General features: G+C 51.5%; 1 protein-coding gene across 2 annotated transcripts in view; it reads right to left on the bottom strand.

The window, feature by feature from the left end:
- Window positions 1-24,876, bottom strand: part of EPN2 (epsin 2) — an 80,353-nt gene extending 55,477 nt beyond the window's left edge. For both annotated transcript variants that reach the window (XM_029929056.1, XM_029929054.1), the window contains exon 1: window positions 24,792-24,876. The gene's annotated coding sequence lies outside the window, so the exon portion shown is untranslated. The remainder of the gene's footprint in view (window positions 1-24,791) is intronic.
- Between the last annotated feature and the right edge of the window lie 6 nt (window positions 24,877-24,882).

Consider the following 24,882-nt stretch of genomic DNA (forward strand, 5'->3'; position numbering starts at 1 on the left):
TTTCATTTACTATCTCCACAGTGCTGTGCTACCGTCACTGCCAACCCCAGGACAGTGCTGTTTGCCCGACAAGGAGCCGTGCCTCTCTTAGCGGTCCCTACCCGAGCCCCTTCCCCGTCTCTGTCTAATTCCGCCTCAGTGGCTTTGCCTATCCCAGATACGCCCTATGAATAGGATCACCCAGCCTCTGGCCTCTTGTGTCTTGTGTCTTATAGATCGATCCACACTGCAGTATGTATCAGTACTTCATTCCTTGTTAGGGCTGAATAATTTTCCACTGTATGGAGATACTACATTTTATTTATCTACTCTGTTGGAGGACATCTAGGTTGTTTCCCCCCTTTTTGGCTCATGAATAGTGCTGCTGTGAACATTTGTGCACCAGTGCCTGCACGGACGGATGCCTTCAACTCTCCTGGGCCTGCACTGAAGAGCGGACTTGCCGGCTCATATGGTAACTTGGTGTTGAACTTTTTCAACTGCCAAAGACGATGGCATGTTTAAGTTAGGGAACTATTAAAATGTAACGTCCGACTGCGTGCCGCTTAAACTTACTTCAGGAAATACGGCTGGAGCGAAGCTACAGAACTCGGGTTTTGTTTTGTTTGGGAGCAGGGGAATGACGCGGTCAGAACAGTATTTCTGGAATCCTGACCAAGCAGCACAGGGTGAGAGGGCCAGGGCGGGAGGAGGGAGGATGATGGAGGCAGGAGGCCCACGAGAACCCACACGGGGGACGGCAGGGCAGCAGCAGAGGGGAAAGGGCGGGAGGTCTCGGATGTAAACACAGAGCAGGAGAGTCAACCCCCGACAACTGAGGATCGGCGTGGGGTGCGACAGGTGGGGTGGGAGCAGCCAGGACAGAGGCACCTGTGACAGAACACAGGGTGGGAAGGGTGTGTAGGTTTCAGGAGAAGGAAAGAGGACGAATCAGCAGTTTTATTTCAAACAAACAAATGTAGCTGAAGGTGACAGCAAAGCAGGCACGAAGGGTGAACAAGGCCAAGTGGCCGCGGGCACCGAGGGCTGGGCAGGGGCACCAGGGTCCACGGGCTCCTCTGGGAGGAGCAGGGAGTCGAGCACAGGAGAGCAGGGATGGAGGCTGGCAGTCACCGGGCAAGGTCCAAGAAGTGCCAGGAGGGGGCGGGAGCCCAGGAACACGACCAGCGCAGGGGAGGGCGAGGTCAGGGCACGGCGACACCACCGAGTGAGGCCACGCGGAACGTCCCAGCCCTGTGGCACCGTGGCCCGTGCCTCCACGGCACACGACCTCCTCCGCAGTCTCAGGACAAAACCGAACCCACATCGCCCCCCAATCCCCTTCTGCCGGCGGATCCTCCACCTGCTGCCCGCCTGGGTTTCCGGCTCTCCTTCCACTCCCCCTCCTTTCTCCCACGACCTCTGGACTGCAGCTCTCGGGAAACAGAGGCCCCGACTGTGTCCACACTGCTGCCTGCCTCGCAGGGCCTGGCACAGCGCCTGGCACACATCTGCCACAGGAATGAATAACTCCACAGGCGCCGAGTGCGGCCCTGGCCACTCACACGCTCCCCCCAACATCTCCGTGCCCCAAACCTCCAGATGCTCCAACAGAATGTAAAACGCAACCTCTCGGTACTGTCTATGGGAGTTGAGAAATGACAGTGCGGCAGAGTGGAGAGATGGCTGCTCTCACTGTTTAGTCACGTCCCCGAGCCTCGGTTTTCTCCTCTGGAAAATGGACGCGGTGGCCTGCGAGGCACCACAAGACAGTGGACGTGGGCAGGCTGTGTGAACGGAGGTCAAAGCTTTTCCTTCTGCCAGTTTCCATGCTCACCCACACGCTCTGCAGGCCCCAGCGGCCCTCACCCCCCCATCCCAACCCAACCCAACCCGAAAGAGGAAAACAGGACCAAGCCGACATGGGGGGATTTCTGAGGCAATTTCACACTCAATTGAACAAGCAGAAACAAACAGCAGTCTGCAAACCATGTAATTTTTTTAATTCTTAAAAGATTAAAGTATGCTGCCAAATGTCAAAACACAAAAGCCAAAAAGAAATTCAAATTGTTATTTTCCTTTTGGTTTTATCTCCATTAGCCAAATGCTTTTGTTCAAACAATGTTTACACTGCCATTGTCCTGCTCTGCTTAGAAAAAGAATACAAGGGTGCGCTTCCAGCACGAGGACTGTGCGTGCACATCTGCCCAGTTCCTCGGGGCCCAGAGAACACTCAGGGTAGAAGCCTGTTGCGCCAGAGGCAGAGGGGATGTTTACTTGCCTTGGAATATCCATCGGCCACGTCACCACCACCAACCTCCTCCTTCAGCCACCCTGGGGATAACCAGCCCATGAGTGGGGCACAGTCCTTCAGCACGTTTATGTTTTGCAAGGAAAACATGAACCAGACGCCTGGGGACAGCCACTGGGCGGCAGTGGGCTTGGCTGCAGCTACTCAGACTCCTCAGGGTGACGGCTGTACCTTATTAGCGCAGTGGACACTGCGAAAAGTCGGAGGAGCCCAGTCCTAAACCTTGGCCAATTCAAGGTCACTTCCATGAGACGGCCTTTCTCCTCTCCGATACCATCACTTCTAAGGCGGCTGCTTGGAAGATGTGAGGTCTTCCCACCGACCAATTTTCAAGGCTGCCCCACTTCGTTGCAGGTGATTTCCACCCTGGAACTCCACACCTTACTGTGAACGCTTCCCAGACTGACCTGTCCACACGGACTCGCTCTCCTGGCTCCCACGAATGCCCATTTCTCTCCTGTGTAGTAATTAGCTCCATTCACCAAGTAGTCCCAGTTCACATCCTTCTGGGAAGGGCATGTCCCCACCCCCTAAAGCCAGTCATGGAGCTGGCCAATAAAATCTGCTAGAAGTTAAACGTGTCATTTTCCTGTCAAACACTTGAAAAGCCAGTGTGTAGTTCTCTAAACTCCCTCCCCAAGGGGTTGGGAACGGTGGAGGCCTGGGTCAACACAGAGCCTCCTTATCTTCCAGAGACCACGGAAAATATGTCCACACACTAACTTGTGCACCAGTGTTAAGAGCAGCATCGCTTATAATAGCCAGAAAGTGGAAACAGCTTTGTCCATCAACAGATGAACGGGTAAATAAAATGGAGTATTATTCGGCCTTAAAAAGGAATGAAGTAGAGACACAGGTGACAACATGATGAACTTTGAAAAAAATGCTGAAAGAGCAATCCCTATCAAAATAGCATCAGCATTCTTCACAGGGCTAGAACAAACAATTCTAAAATGTGTATGGAACCAGAAAAGACTCCAAATAGCCAAAACAATCCTGGAAAAAAAAAAGCTGAAGGCATCACAGTTCCGGACTTCAAGTTCATTACAAAGCTGTAATCATCAAGACAGTATGGTACTGGCACAAAAACAGACACACAGATCCGTGGAACAAAAAATCCCAAATAGGGGCAGGTGGGTGGCTCAGTCGGTTAAGCGTCCGACTTTGGCTCAGGTCATGATCTCATGGTTCGTGGGTTCGAGCCCCACGTCGGGCTCCGTGCTGACAGCTAGCTCAGAGCCTGGAGCCTGCTTCGGATTCTGTGTCTCCCTCTTTCTCTGACCTTCCCCTGCTCACGCTGTCTCTCTCTCTCTAAAATAAGTAAAAACAGTAAAAAATATAAATTAAAATAAAATAAATAGCCAGTGAAAAAAAGACAGTCTCTTCAGAAAATGATGTTGGGAAAACTGGAAAACAACATGCAGAAAAATGTGCCTGGATGACTTTCCTACACTAGACACAAAAAACTCAAATGGATGAAAGACCTAAACACAGGAAGCCATCAAAATCCCAGAGGAGAAAACAGGCAAGAACCTCTTTGACCTTAGCCGCAGCAACTTCTTACTCAACACATCTCCAGAGACAAGAGAAACCAAAGCAAAACTGAACTATCAGGACCTCATCAAAATAAAAAGCTGCTACACAGCAAAGGAAACAATCAGCAAAACTAAAAGGCAACCTATGGAATGGGAGAAGATATTTGCAAATGACATCTCAGATAAAGGGTTAGTATCCAGAATCTATAAAGAACTTATCAAAGTCAACACCCAAAAAATAAATAATCCAGTGAAGAAATGGGCAGAAGGCATGAGTAGACATTTTTTCCAAAGAAGACATCCAAATGGCTAACAGACATGAAATAATGCTCAACGTCGCTCATCATCAGGGAAATACGAATGAAAACCACAGTGAGACACCACCTCACCCCCGTCAGAACGGCGGACACCAACAACCCAGGCAACGACAGATGTTGGCGAGGATGCGGAGAAAGAGGGTCTCTTCTGCGCTGCAGGCGGGAACGCAAACCGGTGCAGCCGCTTGAAAACAGTATGGAGGGTCCTCAAAAAAGTAAAAATAGAACGACCCTACAACCCAGCAATTGCACTACCAGGTATTTATCCAAAGGATACAAAAATGCGACTTGAAGGGGCACATGCACCCTGATGCACTACCGACAACAGCAGCACTACCGACAACAGCCAAAGTATGGAAAGAGCCTAAATTTCCATCGACAGATGAATGAATGGATAAAGAAGATGTGGTATAAACACACGCACACGTGTGCACGCGCACGCACAATGAAATATTACTCAGCAATGAAAAAGAATGAAATCTTACCATTTGCAATATGGATGGAACTAGAGTGTATTTTTTTAAGGAAAATAAGTCGGAGAAAGATAAATATCATCTGATTTTACTCAGATAAAGAATTTAAGATACAAAACAGATGAACTTAAGAGGGAAGCAAAAGGCCCCCTGCTGTATAAATAATTCCATTTATATGAAATGTCTGGAACAGGCAAATCCAGAGACAAAGTAGACTGATAGTTGCCAGAAGCTGAAGGAAGGGGAGTGGGGGGGAGAGGGAGGGAGGGGGAGGGGGGACTGCTTAATGGGCATGAGTTTGTGTTTGGGGGAGTGATGAAATGCAAAGATTATGCTGATTGTTGCACGACTGTGAATGGACTAAAACCTACTGAACTGTGTATTTCAAGAGAGGGAACTTCACTGGACACAAATTATGAATCAACACGGCCGTTAACAACCACCAACGACAAATAAAAGGTGCCTCCGCCAGCCTGGCCCGGGAATGACTCGATGGCCACACACACTGGACGCGCAGCACAAAGACAGCGGGGCCTCTCCCGTGTCAGGCCACAGAAACGTGAGGTCGTTCTCACAACCCCACGTAGCCCGTTGCCTTGCAGATTCAAAACGCATCTGTGGTCAATTAATCCTGGAAGGAAGGCAAGGCTGTGGTTCTGTCCCATTAGAGACCAGACTGTGTCCCAAGGCCACAGTCTGAATCTGTAAACACAGGACATGAGGGTGGGATGGAGGTACTTAGAGAATCTGGCTAGACCGAAATAATTCCTAGCCTGAGAAATTTTTACAACTCCTAACTTAATGAACTAATCTCCCAAAAACATAAAGAGCTCACAGTAATTGAGAAATAAACAACCAATAGCCCAAGGGAGAAAATGGGAAAAGAACCATCCACACAAAAATATAAATGGTCCTGGGGCACCTGGGTGGCTTAGTCAGTCGGTTGAGCATCCCACTTCGGTCAGGACATGATCCCACGGTTTATGAGTTCAAGCCCCACATCGGGTTCGCTGCTGTCAGTGCAGAGCCCACTTTGGGTCCCTCCCTCTGCCCCTCCGCCATTTGCACTCTTCCAAAAATAAATAAATTATTTTTTAATAATAAAAAAAATAGTCCTTAAACATATGACATGATTGGCTCATGCTTCAGAAAAATGCAAGCCGACAGTACACCAAGATGCTCTTTACACCTGTCAGGTTGGCAAAAATCCAGACATCTGACTGACTTTTCTCGGGGAGGCTGTGGGGAACCAGGCCCTTGTGTCTGCTGGATGGAGTACAGAATGGAACCAGCCCTGCAGATGGCAATTTGGCAAAATCTACCAAAATTACAAGAGTGTGTGTGCCCTCTGAGCCGCAGTGTCCCTGGGGAACCACCCTCAGGTCCTCCTGCGCATGTGCTAAAGGATGCACAGGTATGATTACTGGGTGCAGGCACCTTATGCTGGAAACAACCGAGTGCCTTTGTCTAGGGGATGAGATGTAAAAGAAAACAAACAAAAGTAACTCTTGTTCCTCAAAAAAAAAAAAAGGGGGGGGGACAACTTCACAATATTAGATAGCTGAAAGAGAAAGATGATTCTCCCGGTAGAAAAATAGAAAAATCTCTAGGCTACAGTGGGAGGTAAAAGAGCAAGGTATGCAGTGATTATATGTGGTGTGCTCTTTTCTCTAACAAAGAGAAATAAGAATATAAAGTTGTGTTTTGCTTTATTTGAGTAAAGAAAACACTAGAAGGATATATATCGAAACTACTAAAAGGAGCTCTATTCCCAAGAAGGGAAGGCACCTGGGTGGCTCAGTTGGTTAAATGTCTGACTCTCGATTTTGGCTCAGGTCATGATCTCACGGTTCATGGGTTCAAGCCCCACGTCAGGATCTGTGCTGACAGTGCAGAGCCGGCTTGGGATTCCCTGTCTCCCTCTCTCTGTTCCTCCCCAGCAACGTGCTTGCTTTCTCTAAAATAAACATTAAAAAAAGGGGGGGGAAGGGCATCTGGGTGGCTCAGCTTGGTTACACTTCCAACTTCGGCTCAGGCCATGATCTCATGGTTTGTGAGTTCAAGCCACATGTCGGGCTCTGTGCTGACAGCTCAGAGCCTGGAGCCTGCTTCAGATTCTGTGTCTCCCTCTGCCTCTCTGCCCCTCCCCTACTTGTGTTCTCTCTCGCTCTCAAAAATAAACATTAAAAAGCAACAAAAAGGACAAGTGGGGGAACAAGGCAGATGAGATCAGATGGGAAGGGCAAGATCTCTCAAGGTATGCCTTAACAACCTTTCTCAGGCCTATGTCAATATACTGCCTATTCAAAAAAACATTTTTAAAAAGCCCCATTCTCATTAAAAAACATATCGGGGTGCCTGGGTGGCTCAGTCAGTTAACCAGCTGACTCCTGATTTCCGCGCAGGTCATGATCTCACGGTTCATGAGTTTGAGCCCTGCATCTGGCTCTGTACTCAGTGAGGAGTCTGCTTAGGATCCTATCTCCCTCTCTCTGCCCCTCCTCCATTCCCTCTTGCTCTCTCTCTCTCAAAATAAACATACATTAAATTGGAAAAAAAAAAATCAAAGCCCTTGGCCAATATGCCGGCGCCAGGAGAAGCCAGGCGTAAGCCCTCGGCCCAGCCCCGAGCCTCCGGCCTGCCAGCCCCACCCCCACATCTGGAGGCTGAAGGGCAAGGACTAGCAGACAGTTTGCATCTGTCTCCGCCAGGCTCCTCAGGTTTCACACCTGGAAGGCCACAAATGGCCTGTGGTAGCCTTTCCCAGCTGTCCGCACCCCATTCCAGCTTGCACTCTCCCCTGCGCTGTCCACAGGTCCATGTACCCCCACCCTGCCACCCCTCCTCCCACCGCCTACCTCTCCCCTCCACCCCACTCCCCACATGGCCCTGAGCAGGTCCCTCTCCGATCACCAGGGACAGAGGCAAGGAAGGGAAGAACGAGAAGCTCTGAGCCCCCACTTGTACAGCAAGTGTGTCCTCGCCACCTGCTACAGCCGGCCAGGCAGCGGCGCGCTGGCGGATGCGGCGGATCGGACCCAAGCCCTGTCTGCAGAGCTCCCACAACACGGCCCTCAGGGAGCAGGGAAACACAGAAGGCCCATACCTACCACGGACGCCCAAAGGGTACAGGCCAGGCGTGCACTGGGCAAGGGGAAGGTCAAGGTGGGTGAGCGGCAAGCAGGGTGCATTCCAAGGCTGCATGGCAAGTGGAGAGGGGAGAACCGTGAGGAGAAAGGCCAGAAGAGGGCACGCAGGCCACACAGGACTGGACCCTGGATGCCAGCAACAAAGAATGCGGACTCTTCCTCGGGGCGCTCCGGGATGAGGGGAGCCCCAGCCTCCCTAAGAGCCATCAGAGAACGCAAGCTCCCCAGCAGGTAGCCTGGGCCTTTCCCGTGGACCACGGCCCCCCTCACCACCCACAGCCCGGCCAGCTGGGGACCGGGGAAGGCGTACAGGGGGCAAACAAGAAGCGCAAGTGAGAAGAACAGGCTGCTGGCCCTCAAAGGGATGTGATCTCCATTTGTCTGGAAATTTCCCTCTCAAGTGACTCAGTGCTCAAAATACGCCAAGTCAACGAGGCACCGTGCTCAGATTCAACAACAGCAAGACCCTATTTCCACTTCCACATTACCTGCTGAAAGCAGAGGAACCGTAGGCTCACCGATTCCAAAGTCTACTTCCATGAGCCTCACAGGACAGTTTTTTTTTTTAATGTTTATTTATTTTTATTTGCGAGAGGAAGCACAAGCAGGGAAGGGGCGAAGAAAGAGGGACAGAGAGAGGGGGAGAGAATCAAGCAGCCTCCGTGTTGTCAGCCCAGATCACAGGGCAGTGTTGTTGGTTTTTTTTAATCTCCTTTCTGAGACTCGATTCAGAAGCCAGTGTGTTAGAGAATGAGTTTTTTTCTCTTAAAGAAGACATTTGTTTCCCCTTTCCAAGTTTTAAATAGATTTCCTTCTTCCAAACTGAAAATAAAAAACAAAAAGCTTCATAATAGCTTTTAAATTTCTATCAAGAAGACTTCTTAAATATCCGCCAGCTGGTAGTGTGATGTAGCACCCAAATGAAAACCTCAAAGTGGCAAGTCTGTGCTGAGCCACCGGCCAGCGGCAGGCCCTGGGCAGGACGCGGTGCACAGCAGGGTCTGCTCTCCTCCCGCGGGAAAGCTGACAGCTTGTCACTGGGGATGGCTCAGTCACCGGCCAGGCGTGCCAAACACCGCTGGCCAGAGAGGCAGGGACCTTTCCCCAGCGTGGAAGACCGCTCAGGCTGGCCCACAAACAGCCCCTCTGCCTGTCCCCATGCGGCGGCAATGCCGAGGGCCCCAGAAGGAGATGACCGCGTGTGGACGTGTCATGGGTCTCCCTGATGCCAGCTGGCCTACCAGCAGGACCGGCTCTCTGGGCTGGATCAGAGCGAGCTGACAGCCGCAGCTCGCACATTTCCTAAGGAACTGGCCTGTTTCCTCCGCTGGGGACTTCTGAGAAGAGAGGCAATAAGCGGTGGTAAGAACATGCCAACACCCACATCACCGATACCTCAGCAGCAGCGGAGCCTCCCCAAAGGGAAAAGACGTTCAGAAGACGAAAACACTGCCAGCTCGGCGGCCGCTCTTACCTGAAGACGGACGAAAGCACTTGGGAGTCAGGAAGCACTTGGGTATCGCTTAGTCCTGCTCTCATTTGTACCATTGAGGGAGGAACTCCGGCCCAGAGACCATTAGGTACCTTTGCCCAAGGAGCCAGCCCGCCCCTCTCTGGAAGCTTCTGAAGCGTGTGCAGTGCTATCAGTTTTCAGTTCCACGGTCCAGCCCTGGAGTAGCCCCCAGACGGGCTCCCCCCACATTACACATTCCATCTCTGCACCAGCACCAACAGCCTTCACGGTCAGGGTCCCCCCCTCCCTTCCCCACATCCACCTGTTAATAAGCCCTGTCAATCCAGCAAAGCAGAGAGTTCCCCGTGACCTCCAGGAGCCTCGGGAGGCTGCAGACCTGCCACCCCCAGCCAGGGAGAAGGGGACAAACCGCCAGAGGCACCGACCTCTTCCCACTGTGGCTGATCAGGGGACAGCTCGGGGTGTCCTGGTGAAGGTCACACAGACCACCAAGGCCCCTGGGTACTAAACGAAAAACTTAGAGAACACAAACCAAACTATTAACAGTGACTACAGGGACAAGGCTCCAGGTCAAGTTTGGGTCTGGTCCTTCCTACTTAGGTGAACTTTCCAAATCTCCTTTGATCACCATTCAAACAGGCACCCTAACCATTCTCTAAGACTTAGTGCAAAAAACCAAAATCAGCCTAGAAATACTATAGTGCAGATGATCTATGCTGGTAGAAGGAACTTAATCAGAATAGAAAAAAGCCAACAAGATTTTTGTTACAAAGTGAAAGAACTAAATAAAAACAATGATGGGGTGAGGGAGGTGAAGAAATAATGGCCTCGGTTTTGTTTCAATGATCATTTGTTTCTCTTTCTTCAAATGTTAAAATCTATCCAACATCTTGCAGTCAGATTACAGTGATTTTTTTGTGCTATTTACCATCTTCTTCTAACAATAAAATATAGGGTTTTTTTAATCAACAAAGAATGTCTTCTCTTTCATCATTTCTTGTTTCTCTTTAAAGCAGGGAGAGTGCTAGGGGCAGCTGGGTAGTTCAGTGGGTTGAGCTTCTGACTTCCGCTCAGGCCATGAGCTCATGGTTCACGAGTTTGAGCCCTGTATCAGGCTCACAGCCGTCAGCATAGAGCCCCTTTCAGATCTTCTGTCCCCCTCTCTCTGCCCCTCCCCTGCTTGTGCTCCCACCAAAATAAAGAAATATTTTTAAAAAGGCAGGGAAAGTGCTTTTTCAAAGTGGCGGAGGAATCAGATTAGTTGCAAAACCATGTTTTAAATTTTCTCCTTATACACTGGGTGTTCTCTATGATTACATTTCATAGCAAATGGAATTAAAGCACAAACTAGGTCCCAAGTATGGCACTAGGTCCTGGACGGCCCAGGAGACCGGGTTACGGAGCTGCACTACCCACCGAGAGGCAGGCCTGAGGTCTCCGGAGCAAGTCCCAGGCCCTCCCCCAGCGCTGGTCAGAGGGGCTGAGGCTTCTGCAGCTCTGGCCGCGGAGGGGAGCCCCTCAGAGCTTTCCCACCAGCGCCACTGGCAGCAGGACCCCCAGAAGCTACGTAACCCTTTGTGCCCGGCTACTCCGAGCTTAAACCACCAAACTCGGGCCAGCTGTCCTCCCCGACTCCCTCCTTTTCTTCTGTTTATCCCAGCCTTGTTTGCGAGACAAATGTGAGATGGCCTGAAAAACAGCAGCTCCCGACCCTGGCCACATGTGTGAACATCTGGGGAGCTCTGGAAAATTCTTGGGCTCAGGCCCCCTCCCTGAACAATTCAAACAGAAGGCGGGGACTCAGCATCAGCATTTTAAAACCTGTTCAATATTTATTCACTTTTGAGAGAGAGCACGAGCGAGCAGGGGAGGAGCAGAGAGAGGAAGGGATACACAGAATCTGAAACAGGCTCCAGGCTCTGAGCTCTCAGCCGGGCTCGAACTCACGACCTGAGCTGAAGTCAGAGGCTTAACCTACTGAGCCACCCAGGCAGCCCAGCATCAGCATTTAAAACAAAGAAGCTCCCCAGGCAATTCTGACAAACGACACTGAGCCAGGTTGAGAATCACTGCGTTAGAGAAACCCAGATAACAGTGAAAAGCAAGGAAACCAAGAAACCCAAGCAACAAGGAAAGAGAAGGAAAAAAAGAAAAGAAAACAAAAACAAAGGCTGGGCCAAAAAGCAAGTTTAGAACCCCAAGTACAAGGTCACACTAGAACTGGCCCGAATGACTGACTTGCACTGAGCTTCCCAGTGGCCAAAGCAAAGATGACTCACACTGTCCACAAGACAGAAATAAAGCAAATTGACAGCAGGCTTCCTCTTCGTGGGACCTGAGACAAACACCTCCCTGGACCCCCCAAAGGAGGACACACAGAGGGACACAAGAGGGCATCGCACCCCACGAGGCAGCCCCTGCGAAGGGCGCCCGGCGAGCCAGCAGTGACTTACTCAAGCCTGTCTGCTCACTCCTTGCCTGAAATAAAATCCTAGCAGAAATCAATGTCTACATATAACACATGTTGCCAAATCCATTTTCCACACGGATAACAGGGCACCTAACCTAACACCCTGACCCCTGGCCCCTGGCATGGCAACACCAGGCTGACACTGCACTGAGGCTCAGAAATGAAGGCGATGACTCATGAAAACACCAAGAGCACCAAGTCTGCCCCATAACTCTGAAGTCAAAGTCACGATTTCCCTCAAAGCCAGTGCTAAAGAAAAGGCCGTTGCCACCCTCAGACCCATAGTGGTTGTCTCAGGTCTGAGACGGCAGCCTCTTTCGCAGGCCTCATGGCGACCGAAAACTAAAAGTAACAGGCCTGAGTCCCTTACGTGTAGTCTGCTTTTCCACTGCACATGCTGTACTTCAGCAATAAGTTCTTTTTAAATGTGGTAAAATCGACGAATTATGGAAGTAACCACCCCCCACTACCTTATAATGACATTTTCTTCTTTTTTAATTTTTTTTATGTCTTTATTTTATTTTGAGAGAGAGAGAGAGAGTGAGCAGGGGAGAGGCAGGAGCGAAGGAGACACAGAATCTGAAGCAGGCTCCAGGCTCTGAGCGGTCAGCACAGAGCCCAACACGGGGCTTGAACCCACGGACCATGGGATCATGACCTGAGCAGAACAAAGTTGGACGCTTAACTGACTGAACCCCCCAGGCGCCCCTGACGTTTTCATTCTGATCCACGCCATCACATCACCCATTTCAGAGGCAGCACTGACAAGTTAAAGGAGCAACCACTCACAATCCCCAGTGGTGGAAATAATGGAATTTTATTCAGCCGTAGAAAGGAACGACACACGTGCCCCCATGGCGGAACCTGGAAAACACTATACTAAGTGAGAGAAGCCAGACACAGAGGGTCACACGCGTATGACTCCATGCGTGTAACTGCCCAGCAGAGGCAAACCTAGGGACAGAAAGGAGATTAGTGGTTTCGGGGCTGGGATGGGAGGCACAGGGAGTAACTGCCTGATGGGTACAGGTTTCCTTCTGGGGGATGAATAAAGTCTAACTACACTGTGGTGATGATTGCACAACCGTGTAAATGTCCTTTTTTTGAGAGAGGGGAGTGAGAACAGAGGGAGACAGAGAATCTTAAGCAGACCTCACGCCCAGATACGGAGCTGCCATCAGGCTGGATCTTATGATCCTGAGATCGTGACCTGAGCTGAAATCAAGAGTCTGATGCTCAACCACCTAAGCCACACAGGTGCCCAAGTGTAAATATACTTAATCCCACTGAATTCTTAACACTTTGAAATGGCTACCATGGTAAATTTTGTGTTACATGTATTTTACAATAAAAAAAAATAATAGCAAAATTCTCATTGTGCTAATACAGTCAACCCACATCAAGATTTCATATAAAGAAAGATTATCACCCCCAAGTGTAGAAAGTCAGCTTCAACCCCAGAGCACACAAAATCAAAATCAGGATGACTGGTGTTTAGTCTCCATTTAAAAGCTAGTTTCTAGGGGCACCTGGTGGCTCAGTCAGTTAAGCGTCCGACTTCAGCTCAGGTCATGATCTCATGGTTTGTAAGTTTGGGCCCCCTTTCAGACTCTGTGCTGACAGCCTGGAGCGTGCTTTAGATCTTGTGTCTCCCTGTCTCTGCCCCTCCCTTGTTTGTGCATTCTCTCTCTCTCTCTCTCTCTCTCTCTCAAATAAACAATCAAAAAGTTAAAAAACAAGTTTCCAAAGAGTCTGTATCTGCTAGCGATATATATCAAAGCACTTATCAATGAAGTAAGTCTGGGATTTGCTTTGAAATAATCGAAGAGAAAAAAAAATAATCAAAGGGGGATTGGGGGAAGGAATTTATATTAAAACTGCTGAAGCAGGGCGCCCAGGTGGCTCAGTCAGTTGAGCGTCCAACTTTGGCTCAGGTCATCATCGAATGCTTCATTAGATTGAGCCCCGTGTCGGGCTCTGAGCTAACAGCCCAGAGCCTGGAGCCTGCTTTGGATTCTAGTCTCCCTCTCTCTCTGCCCCTCCCCTGCTCGTGTGCACTTGCTCCCTCTCCCGCTCTCTCTCTCTCAAATAAATAAACATTAAAGAAAACTGAAGCTCAGTGATGGGAGTTCACTGAACTAGTCTATTTTCTATGTTTGAAATTCTCCATAATGAAAAGTTTTACTTTGTTTTCAAGCAAGTTCCCAAATATCCTTAATATGCTGGATAACGTACCACGTAGGTAAAAGCACTAGATGCCCTTGAGCTATCAAGTTCTGGGGGCTCCACCCAGTGTCCCCCACCTGAGCCTTACAGTTCAGGGCCACTGCGAAGGCCTGTCCACAAGAGGCCACACGAGGGGCTCCTCGGGAAAGAAGCAGAGCCCGGCTGAGCCTGCCGGGCAGCCGCACGGAGTCCTCTGACCTGGTCCTTCACACCGCGGACCAATACACCACCTCAGCCTACAAGAGGCCTGCCCAAAATTCAGCGGGGGTCTGGGAACAAGGAAATCTTTCACTGAAATGCCTTTAACAGGGCCTTGGGGCCCCCACCACTGCCAACAGAGCTCACCTCCCAGCCCCAGAGGAGCAGGTGCCGCCAGACTCTTCTTAGATGCAACAGGAGGTTAAAACTACAATCCACTTGCTTCTCCTCCTCCCTCGTGGAGGATGCGATGGAGTTGGGGAGGCAAGGCAGGTGGCCCTACCACCCTTCCCACGGAACTCCCAGCACCTAGGAAAGTGCCTGGCGTATAACAGAGGCTCAGCCAACTGCTGTGTGATCCTGACTTCTGATGGACACTACTCTGAAGGTGCATTATGAAGACTTGCTTCTCACAAATGCCAATGCAAGACGTCAAATGGAAGGCACCAGAACGTACCAGTGCTGGGTGCCAGGAGAGGAGAGTTTGTGCGATAATGAGGAGTCATCATACAAACAATGCCCACCTAAAATAGCATCAGAGACGCTCCGGAATGTGGAGGCCTGGGTCAGGGAGCGGGGGAATGGAGAGGAGGTGAGAGTCCGTGCCAGGCAGAGGAGGGTGGGAGATGGAGGCGAGTGTCTGAAGCAGGGAGGGTAGAGCACGAGGGCCGGGGGGAGGGCATCGAGCAGCGAGGTTGGCAGCCCCACCACCATGGACAGGAGCCGCTGCCGGCACTAGCTGTGGAAGGCCCTGGGTCTCCAGAGCGGGGCCCGGGCGATGAAGGGAAATGAGCAGGCACCAGGGGAGGGGTGGGGGCCGTGGAGAACTGGCACATGAAACCCCATCCAGAGATGGCGCCAACGCTGGCGCTGACCCACTGTTGCCAGGCAACAGTGCAGGCCCCTGGCTGCCAAGTGTTCTGATTTGCCAGTGAAGCTGCAAGTCTGGATTTCGATGCAAGATCTCCTGATTTTCATGTCGGCAACCGTGGGAGACAGAATAACGGCTTCCCAAAGACGTCCACGTCCTGATCCCAGTTACATGGCAAAGGGGGACTAAGGTAGCGAATGAGATGAAGGTTTCCAAACAGCTGACCTCAAAGTAGAGAGGACCCTGATTTATCCTTGTAAGGACAAGGATCCTTAAAAGTGGAAGTGGGAGGCAGAAAAGTCCCTGTCACAGGGATGTGGCATGAGGACAGGACTAACGGTTGCTGGCTCTGGAGACAGAAGGGGCCACAAATCTAGGGATGTGGACGGCCTCCAGAAGCTGGAAAACAGATCTTCTCCTAAGGCCTCCAGGAAGGAACAGAGCCTGGCTACACCAGGACTGCAGCCCACGGAGACCTGTGCTAGAACTGTCGCTTCAAGCCACTGCGTTCGTGGTCATTGGTCACAGCAGCCGAGGAAATGAACAGGTACAGCACAGCCCAGACAAGACATGTCTGTGGGCGGCACGGGGCCTGGGGACCACTTTCATCTCATCTACTCTAAGGAGAGTTGAGGGCTGGGCCACTGGGTTCCCAGCACAAGCGCCTGGCACACCATCTCTCAGACACGCATCCCAGGCTGACTGCTAGGTGCCTTACGTTTACGACCTGGTCATAAAATTCTCCAGGGATTTCTGGAAAACACAGCTGCTTGGGGCACCCAGCTGGCTCGGTCAGTAGAACATGAAACTCTTGCTCTTGGGGTCATGAGTTCAAACCCCATTTGGGCATAAAGCTTCTTTACAAAAAAAAAAAAAAAAAAGAAAGAAAAGAAAGAAAAACAGCTATGTGACGGTAAAGAGCTCCAATCCGAGAGGACCTGTTAGCCACAGCACCAACACCCAGCCCAGGCCTCCCCCTGGGACCTGAGAGAGTGGCCTGCAGCAGAGGGTGGAAGAGTGAGGACCCCTCAACTCCGCCTTCTCGGCTCCTGGGGAAGCCTGCAGGCCCTCCTGCCAGCCACCCACAGTGCATGCTGGTGCTCACAGTGACTCCCCAGCACCCACAGCAATGAGATCACTTTGGGTTTTTTTTTTTTTTTTGAAACAGCAGAGGAACCCTTTTCAAATGAGCTCTTTTTAGTTTCCCACGTGCAGAGCAGAGCTGCTCCGATCAGAAGCAAAGCGGAGGACCCAGGGCGCTGCCCACTCACCACCAAAAGACTGTGAAAGCCACGTCCCGACTCAGCGCACCGGCTGCCTGCCCCACGGCAGCCCTTCCTCCTCCGCAGCTCCTCGCGCAGCTGGGGCCTGCGCCTTCGCCTTCATGCCTTGGCCCAGCCCCGTCCCCTGGCCCGGGGGCCTCTCCTGTGTCCTCCAGAGCTCCCCCTTCCCCTGCAAGACTCTATTTACCTATCGTCTCCCCTGAAGCCCTCAGATTCACTCTCAGTACCTGATACCACTTTTTAAACTTCTCCCTCCCAGGCTGCCATTGTTTTTCCTTCCGTCAGGAGCCACTCTGTACACCACAAGCTACCCAAGTGCAGAACTTACATCACTTCGTCCATCTAGTCCCAACCTAGAGGGCACAGTACATATGTGCTCAATGAGCGTTAAAGAGTGATTTAATTGGACCGTAGACTATTTTTTTCTGAAAATATAATAAATGATATTATGATATGCTTGGAATGCACCAGGTAAAACCTCTCTTCTAGAAATCTTTGACTAATAAAGTGAATCTACCTCAATTAGGTACTCTAAATTATAGCTATCTTTAATGGGACAGTTTTGAGTTTTACAAGTGGTGTTTGCAGCAGTCATTACAATCAAGGGAGTAGGAAGGAATCTGGCTCGAGGGCTTGAACAGCCAGATAAGAACCCGCCATGCCTGCTCCACAGACCCGGGGGAAGGAGCGCTGCCAAACAGGCGGGACACAACCTTGTCTCGGGCCCTCACCCAGTTTTCACTCGGCCAGACCAGCCCCCTTCTGCAAAGTGGCTTGAAGACAAACTTCAGCAGCCCATGTGGCCATCTCTCCCTGGCACAGTTCCACCTTGTGGGCCGCCCTGCCCTCTTTCCTCAAGCTGGTTCCTCAGTCACTCGAGGGTAGCTCAGAGCCCAGCACCTGGACTCTCATTACTCCCACTCTCCTCGTGCTGCAATGTGCTCGCCCCTTCTAAGCCCCAACAAGCCCAGAGGCTCCCCTGAGCACACGGTTCATCTTGTCAGCCAGCACAGACCATGAACATCATCTGAGGCACTTGGACAAGCACCACTGGCCTTCCCTCCACAGTCCGGGGTGGGGCCCATCACAGGCACTTTTAAAAAGCTTTCCAGGCCCTGTGGCCTGCAGGTGCAGCCAAGGACCAAACCGCTGGGTCTCAGGGGGTCACATCACTCCTCCCAGCCAGCGTGGAGGCCCCTAGGGCACCCGCCTCTCCCCAAACAGAGCTGGACCCCAGCACCTCCCCTCACTCTGACAGGTACCCTGGTGCTGTTGCTGGCACTGTGCCTGGTCGGGCCCTGCCGGAGGGACCCTTCCCAAACATTTGAGCGCCCTACTGCCCACACCCCCAAATCCCGAGGCTGCCCCATCGGAGCCGGTGGCCATCCGGCCACCTTAGTCCTTTCTGTTCCCAGCATCCACCAGGGCAGAGCTGCTTCTGTACGTGGGATGCCACACACACCCCTCGTGCAGGCCCCAGGCCAACCCCCCCCCCCAAGCTTTGTCCCCTGAGGTTCCCTCAACCTGAAATGCCTTCCCATCTGTCCTCCATACCCGGATGCTGTTCCCTGTCCTTTGGAGTCCCCCTCACGTCCTACCTTCTCCCTGATGTCTTCCCTGACTCTTTCAGATTTTCCTGCATCCTTGATGACCTAACAACCAAAATCACAGCTCAGCAAGCCACCAGCTTCTATTGCCTCACAAATACTGTGTCTTCTCAATCGGTGGCAAGACACATGGCATTTCGCTTACGCCCATCATTTTGACAAGAGACTACATGTTGTGGATTTTCCAGGGAACAGTGACCTCAAATGCTCTGCCTAATGTCACAGAACGGTCCTCGGTTTGGTTGCTCTCTAGCCTTGCCAGGCTCCTGCACCAACCGGACTGCCTCTCCTGAAAGGCTACTTCCCACATCACGTGTTTCCCCAACGACGGCATCTGGGTACAGTCCTCACACCCCCGGACAGCCCTGGATCTCAACCAGGCCCCCGCGGAGAAGTCGCCTTCAGGTACAAGTGTGACTTTGTAGCCTGCCAGCTAAGACTTTTCCGGGACGGAGGAAGGCCGGACAGGGGGCGGACTCTGAATAGCCAACTTCCAGCTCTGATGATTTATTCACCTCGGCCTTGGAGGGCCTTGGAGCGTTTACAGAACAACAGATTTGAGTCCAAACCTCCAGGGCCTCCAGGGAGCGCAGGGCAGGTACAGACACGGGGCGGTTCACCACTCCCTGGCTTGGGAGCTGCGGGCAATTTTTAAACCTTGGGAAAGTGATCACACCCCAGCCTCCACATTTGCTGTTAAGCCCAGAAAAATGACCCATTTGCTACAAGTCATATGTTAATTGCCTACTGAGGAAGGAGACACTTTGTATTTTTTTTTAATGTCTATAACTGTTTAAGACTAACAAGCCCTTCTGCGTGAATTGGATCACATTTTAACAACAGCATTAACCAGAGGATTTTTGTTTTAGTCCTCAATTCTCATGTGCCATGTTTACAGAACCAGTGTGCAGAGCTTCAGGATTACAGAGTAAAAAAGAAATGAGCCCTTTCCTCAGAGCAATTTGGGCAATTATTTTAACACAGTTCTGCAAACACGAAAACCCTCACCAGCCCACACAGACTTCCGCCCAGCCAGCCCAGCCGGGGTCCTCCCAGGCCCCCCCCCGCTGTATGCATGCAGCAGATGTAGGTCTTAGGGTTGAGTCCTGTGGCCCTGGACAGGGAGGTGAGGTCTTGCCACGGAAACAGACAGGTATGGGACTGGCTGGGTGCACGTGAACCGGCCTGACCCCTCTGTGAAATGTGGACTTCCCAGGTTTGTTTAGCCAAGCACTGGGAGCACTGGCATGGCTACAGAGCGAGGTGGTGGAAATAACGCGGTTTTGAATCTGACACGGTGGTGGCAGATCCCGCATGGGGTACTTCCTGGCTGTGTGGCCTGGGGCAGGGGCCTGAACCCCTCTGAGCCTTAGGTCTTGCATATGCAAAAAGAGAAATGGGGACAGGCTTTGGAGGAGCAGAATGAAAATTAAATTAAATATTGTGCATAAAAGGAGTAGCGAAGGGCCTGGCACACAGGAGACATTAAAAAACCATCAGGGCTTGCTCGCGCAGTCTGGCTCTCTCTCTCACTTACACACACTTACACACACACACACACTCACACAGATCATGTTTGGTTCGGATGGATAAGACGGTAATGACTACTGGCGGAAAACGAATTTTACCCCCAAAACTCTGAACACCAAAGAATATTAAATCAGTCTGAACCCCTGGGAGGGAGGAGGAGGGACTTCCATTAACGCCAGTGGCCATCCCTAATGGCCCCGTGGGAGTCTGCCCGGTGCCCTGCCCTTTCTCAGCTGCATTTCTAAAAAGCCTGGACAGTGAACATCTTGTTTGATGTGTGGGTATGATGAACCGGCGTTTCTAACAGAATCCTAGATTTAGTGCCTCTTTGAAGGGCACTGACGTCTTACATTCCCTTCATCAAGGAAAACATCCCAACTAACTCCCATACTGATGATGCCTGTGACCAGGCTCCAAGCTACAATCACAAAAGAACAAAGTGAAAACATCTCTTTGACAAACCAAAGTCCCTTCCCAGGAGTCATGCCGTCATCTTCTGAGCGACTCAGAAGCATTTCCGAGGCAGAAAAGCACCGCGGTGTTGGAGGGCCCCCGGCACAGTCGCCCAGTGCTGACACCTTAACATGCCTTCTGACTCAGTCCTCTGGATCAGGGCCTCCAAACCTGGTTCCTGGACCTGGAGCATCAGGAGCACCCGGAAACTGGCTAAAGATGCACATTCTCAGGCCTCCCCTCAGGCCTACTGAATCAGACACTCTAGGGTGGAGCCTGGCAATGGGACTAACGGGCCCAATGGGCGATTCCGACACACGCCTGGAGTCTGAGAAACACTAGTCTATTCTGCAAGATGGTTATTATTAGCCCCACTTTAGAGACAAGGAAAACGAAGCTCAGTGATCAGAGTGCTCAAAGCCACCCAGCCAGGAGACCAATTTGTACCCACATCTGATTCCAAAGCTATTTCTCACATGGACTTTGTAGCCAAATTGTCTGTCCCATTTGGTGCTCTGAGCTACTGAGCCACCAGGATGCGACGATGACATTAGCCTAAGAGGGGTGGGAACGAGAGGAAGGATGGCGCGTGCACTCAGAACTGATTAATTATACATGCTTTTAAGCCCACATCCGGCATCGGCCCTAGATGGTCGGCCATCCCTCAGGACGAGTCTGCTTCCCCTGCTCCATTTATCAGCGGGGTGGCCACAAAGGGAAGGGGGGAGTCCCTTCGTGTACAGCCCTCTGTGCACCCACTTCCTAGCACTGCTTTGAACAGCAAGAGAAGTTACCTGTTCTGTCTCCAGAGCGCTTGAGAGTGCAGCCTTGACACCCACAGGAGGGCTTTTCTGTGCCCAGGCACAAAGCAGTCCCAGCACCTGGGGATGCTGGGAATGAGTCACCAGAAGGAATCCGATGCATGTACAAGGAACATTTTAACAATGTTGCAGATCTGGTTCAAAGCAGTCAAGCCTCTTTTTTTTTAATCTAACCCTAAATCTAGCGTCTGTCAGTTCAATTGGTTCATTAAACTCTTGACATTCAATTCACAGTGAGTGCTTTCACAGATTCTAAGGTTAGGAAAAAGAAATCTCATTCACAATTCCCAACCTTCGACAGACACTTGGTGGTGATTTTCAGATCACAAGTGTATCCTATATGAAATGAAATGAGTACACACACCACTGAGGGGCTTTTACAGGACCTGGTGGAGGAGGAGGGACTCGGGTTTGGGAATCACACAGACCTTGGTTTGGCTTCTGGCTGTGCCAATTCCTCGCAGGTTACCTAGCCTCTCGAGGCCTTCATTTTTCCACTCACAAATGGGTGGTAATCCCTGTGTCATAAGTCAATGTGAAAACAAAATGAAATGACATTAAAAAAAGTCTGCTGAAACAACTTTGCATTTCAAGACATGAAAAACTTAACCACCTGACAGTAAAATGGATCTTATCAAACAAGTCCAAGGATGGATGGAATTCACTCGCTCAAAGGAATGGACACTTATTTCACTGTATCTGCCTTCCCAAGTTTCTATTTTTAGGCACCTTGAACAACAAGCTTTCCAACCAAAGAAAATACCATTGATGAGGGTATCAGAAAGCTTGTCAATGTTCAAAAACTCAACAGATGGCCACGGTCATTTCACAAGGCGGTGGACCAAAAATATGCTCTCCCACCCTCGATGACCTCGGTGACGCCCCCCCAACAGCTCTCAGTCCCTTGTCAACTTGCCGCAGGGCTTCACGCAAGCCTCTTCACCTCTTTGAGGCTCAGTTTCTCCAATGAGAAAAAAGGCATAATCATATTTTAGAACCCAACAAACCTGTGGGAGTCCTGGCCCCATCACTGAGTGGCTGTGTGACCCTGAGCACATGACTTAAATACCTGGGTCTCGGTTTTCTCAACTGCAGAAGGGGGAAAATCCCTCGTGGCTGAAGACACCCATGTGACATGACACACCCATGTGACAGACGACAGCTGGACCAACAGCAGTGGTTTCTGCAAGAGCAGGAGCAGTGGGACCTGCCGCAGGGGACCAACAAACATTTGCTCTTCTGCCCCCAGGCCTACTTCTCCACCTCCTAGACCCGGTCGGAGCACCCTCGGTGTGCCAGAGCCTGAGCTGGGTACTGAAGAAGCGAACAAAGTCTGGGAGGGCCATCACTGGCCTCCAAGATGTCACAGAGCCACAAAAGCCCGAGACAGACACAACGCGCCTAAGTGCCCCAAAAGGCTGTTTGGGATGGTGAGGCCTGGAGAGAAGGGTGTGAGGGACCCAAAAGCTGGTGGAGTTGGCCGGCAAAGGCTTGACCAGAAGAGGTCTAAACTGAACACATGAATAGAGAGTCCAGCAGACAAACAGGGGAGTGGCACTAGAACATTCCTCATACCCTCCCCAACCTCGAGTTCCCCAAATGCAAGCCTTTTCATTTCTCCAAGACTCAGAGTCACCAGGCACTTGTGCCATAAAGCGACAACCACCGCAGTCACCCAGGCCCCATCACTCGGACAGGAAGGTTCTAGAGAGCAGTGGGACCAACTGCCAAAAAGCTTTAACAACTTTAGTGCGCCTCCCAAGGATATGAATGGGACAATTCCATGCATGAAAATTTCTTGGCACTTTAGTCCACCAAGAACTGGGAAGTTGTCCTCCTCCTAATAAAATCTTCAAAAAAAAAAAAAAAAAAAAAGCCCACTCTTTAAGTTCAGCAAGAGCCAAGCCATTAAAACAACTCAAAGTCCTAAAAACTCATCTTTTTTTGTAGGACTCATATCAGAATCCCAAGTCTCAGGAAACCCACACCTTATCACAGAAGCCGGTTACACTAAGAGCATCAACTTTATTTCTACAAAGGCTTTTTTTACAAGGGATCGGTCATTTTCAAGGCTGCACATACCCTACCAGGTACCATCATTTGAAAGTTTTACATTTTTTCACATGTGCTGCGGTGTGTGATACAGCACACCTCGCCGGAGAAGAGTTTTCCACCAAACTCTCCACCTGCCAGACTCATGGTTCGGGGAGGCAAAAAACCCGTGTAAACTAGGAGAGATCAGGACATCCCACAGGACAATCCAAACCTGCTCCTGGTCCAGGGGCAGGATACAATCCTGAATCATGTCTCGCAATAATTTGCACTTTACCCAACTCTTTACTTGCCAGTAGCTCATGCGGTGCTGACCAAAGAAAAGCCCGGTGAGGCTGCTACCGTGACTCACCCAGTCTGAAAACTAAAGAAACTAGCAAGCTTTAAAATACAGAAGGAAAAATACAGATAAATCAGAGATCCGATCTTGACGGCTTCTCCAACACCATCACTTCTCCAAATACACTCCCCGGAACAAGAACAATTTTGAGACAAGCGGTAGTCCCTTCTGATCTTCATTTAAATACAGATGAAAACTTAATTATCAGTGCAAACTCAGTCACTGCTGGTGCAGGAGTCAGTTCTGATTTTGCCAGCACCTATCATCTGGTATCTAAAGCTACAAGATGTACATCTTTTCTGCCAAATCTTCATTATCTTACGTAATTGGTGCAGGGGGAGAGGTGTGAGTAATTAAAATTCACCTTTTTCAATCCTTTTAACCTCCTTTTCCAATCTCTTCTTTCACAGGGCATTTTGTGGAGGTAGAAAGGAAGAACTCATACTTCACATCTTTTCCTGCCCATTATCTTGTGTGAATGTTAAAAATAAAAGGGGTGGGGGAATAATATCCTGAACATCTCTCTAAAAAGAATTCTAAACTGTGGTGGAAAGCGAGTCCCGGAGACCAAGCTTCTCGTTCTGGCAGTGACACGATATCACGGCATGACCTTGGGCAAATCACTACCATCTCTGGACCTCGGTTTCCTCCGTTTGAACCCCAATGATGGTCAAGCTCCGTCCTCTCTTAAACCACAGATTTCAGATGCCTCCCCAGGACAAAACAGCGAAGGGACCCCAGGCGATGCCCCCCCGGGCGGAGGAATGGGTTTGCACAGGCCCCTGCTGGGGTTTCTGGGGACAACGAGCTGCCCCCTCCCGCCTCCACCCCCGCAAAGCCACCGGGCCAACTTCAGGTCGCAAACAAAAACCTGTTGGCACACAGTCCTCTAGGAAGGGCCAGCCTCTCCCAGCGCGCTCTGCTCCGGGGGAGCCGCCCCACGGGCAGAGAGAGGAAGGGTCTCCTTGAAGAGGCCGGCCCCCACGCACCCATAAACCCACCCGGATTAGCCGAACGGGACCGCCGGGCGGGGTCTCTGCCATCCCACGCGGAACAAAAGGCAGCTGGAGCCGGGCTCTGCCGCCCCCGTCCCCGCTGTGCTGTGGGGGTCGGGGGTGGGGAGGGAGAACCTGGTCCCCAGGAAGGGAGAGGGGCCCCGCTCCGGCCTGAAGGAGGGGGAGGAAGGGACGGGGTCCTGGGCAGAGGGGACCCCATCCCCGATTCCTGGAGGGAACCGGGGCTGGGCTGTGCACGGGGGCGGGAGGGAGGTCGGGCTCGGCTCGGGAGGAAAGGGGCGCCGGGCCCGAGGTGGGGAGGAAAGTGATCTGGGGAGGAGGGGCGGGGTGGTTGCAAGCTGAAAGGTAGAGGATGGGGGCCTGGAGAGGGCTGCTGGAGGTGGGGTGGGAGTAAGAGGAGCCCCAGACTCCGAGGATATAAAAGGAAGAGCTCCCCGGTAGGGAAATGGGGAGGGGGGGGCCTTTGCAGTGGAAAGAGGGATCCAGGTGGGGAGGGGGCACAGGCCTGGCTGGAAAAAAAGGAGGTCCCGCCTGAGGCAGGGACCCAGCTGCGGCAGCTGGGGTGCATGCTCTGGGGGGCGGGCTGCAGGGGAGCCGCGCTGCGAAGGCGTCCGCGCCCTAGGGAGGGGAGGGTCCGCGCCCCGGGGCCCAGCTCCCGGCCCCCGAGGCTCGCGGGCCCCGCTCACCTCCGCTCCTCCGAGCCTGCCCGGGTGCGCGGCTACGACCGCCGGTAGCGCTGAGGAGGCGGGAGCGACCGGAGCCTGCGGAGCCGCCGCC

This window comes from Suricata suricatta, chromosome 17 (assembly GCF_006229205.1).
Source record: "Suricata suricatta isolate VVHF042 chromosome 17, meerkat_22Aug2017_6uvM2_HiC, whole genome shotgun sequence".
Lineage (NCBI taxonomy): Eukaryota > Metazoa > Chordata > Mammalia > Carnivora > Herpestidae > Suricata > Suricata suricatta.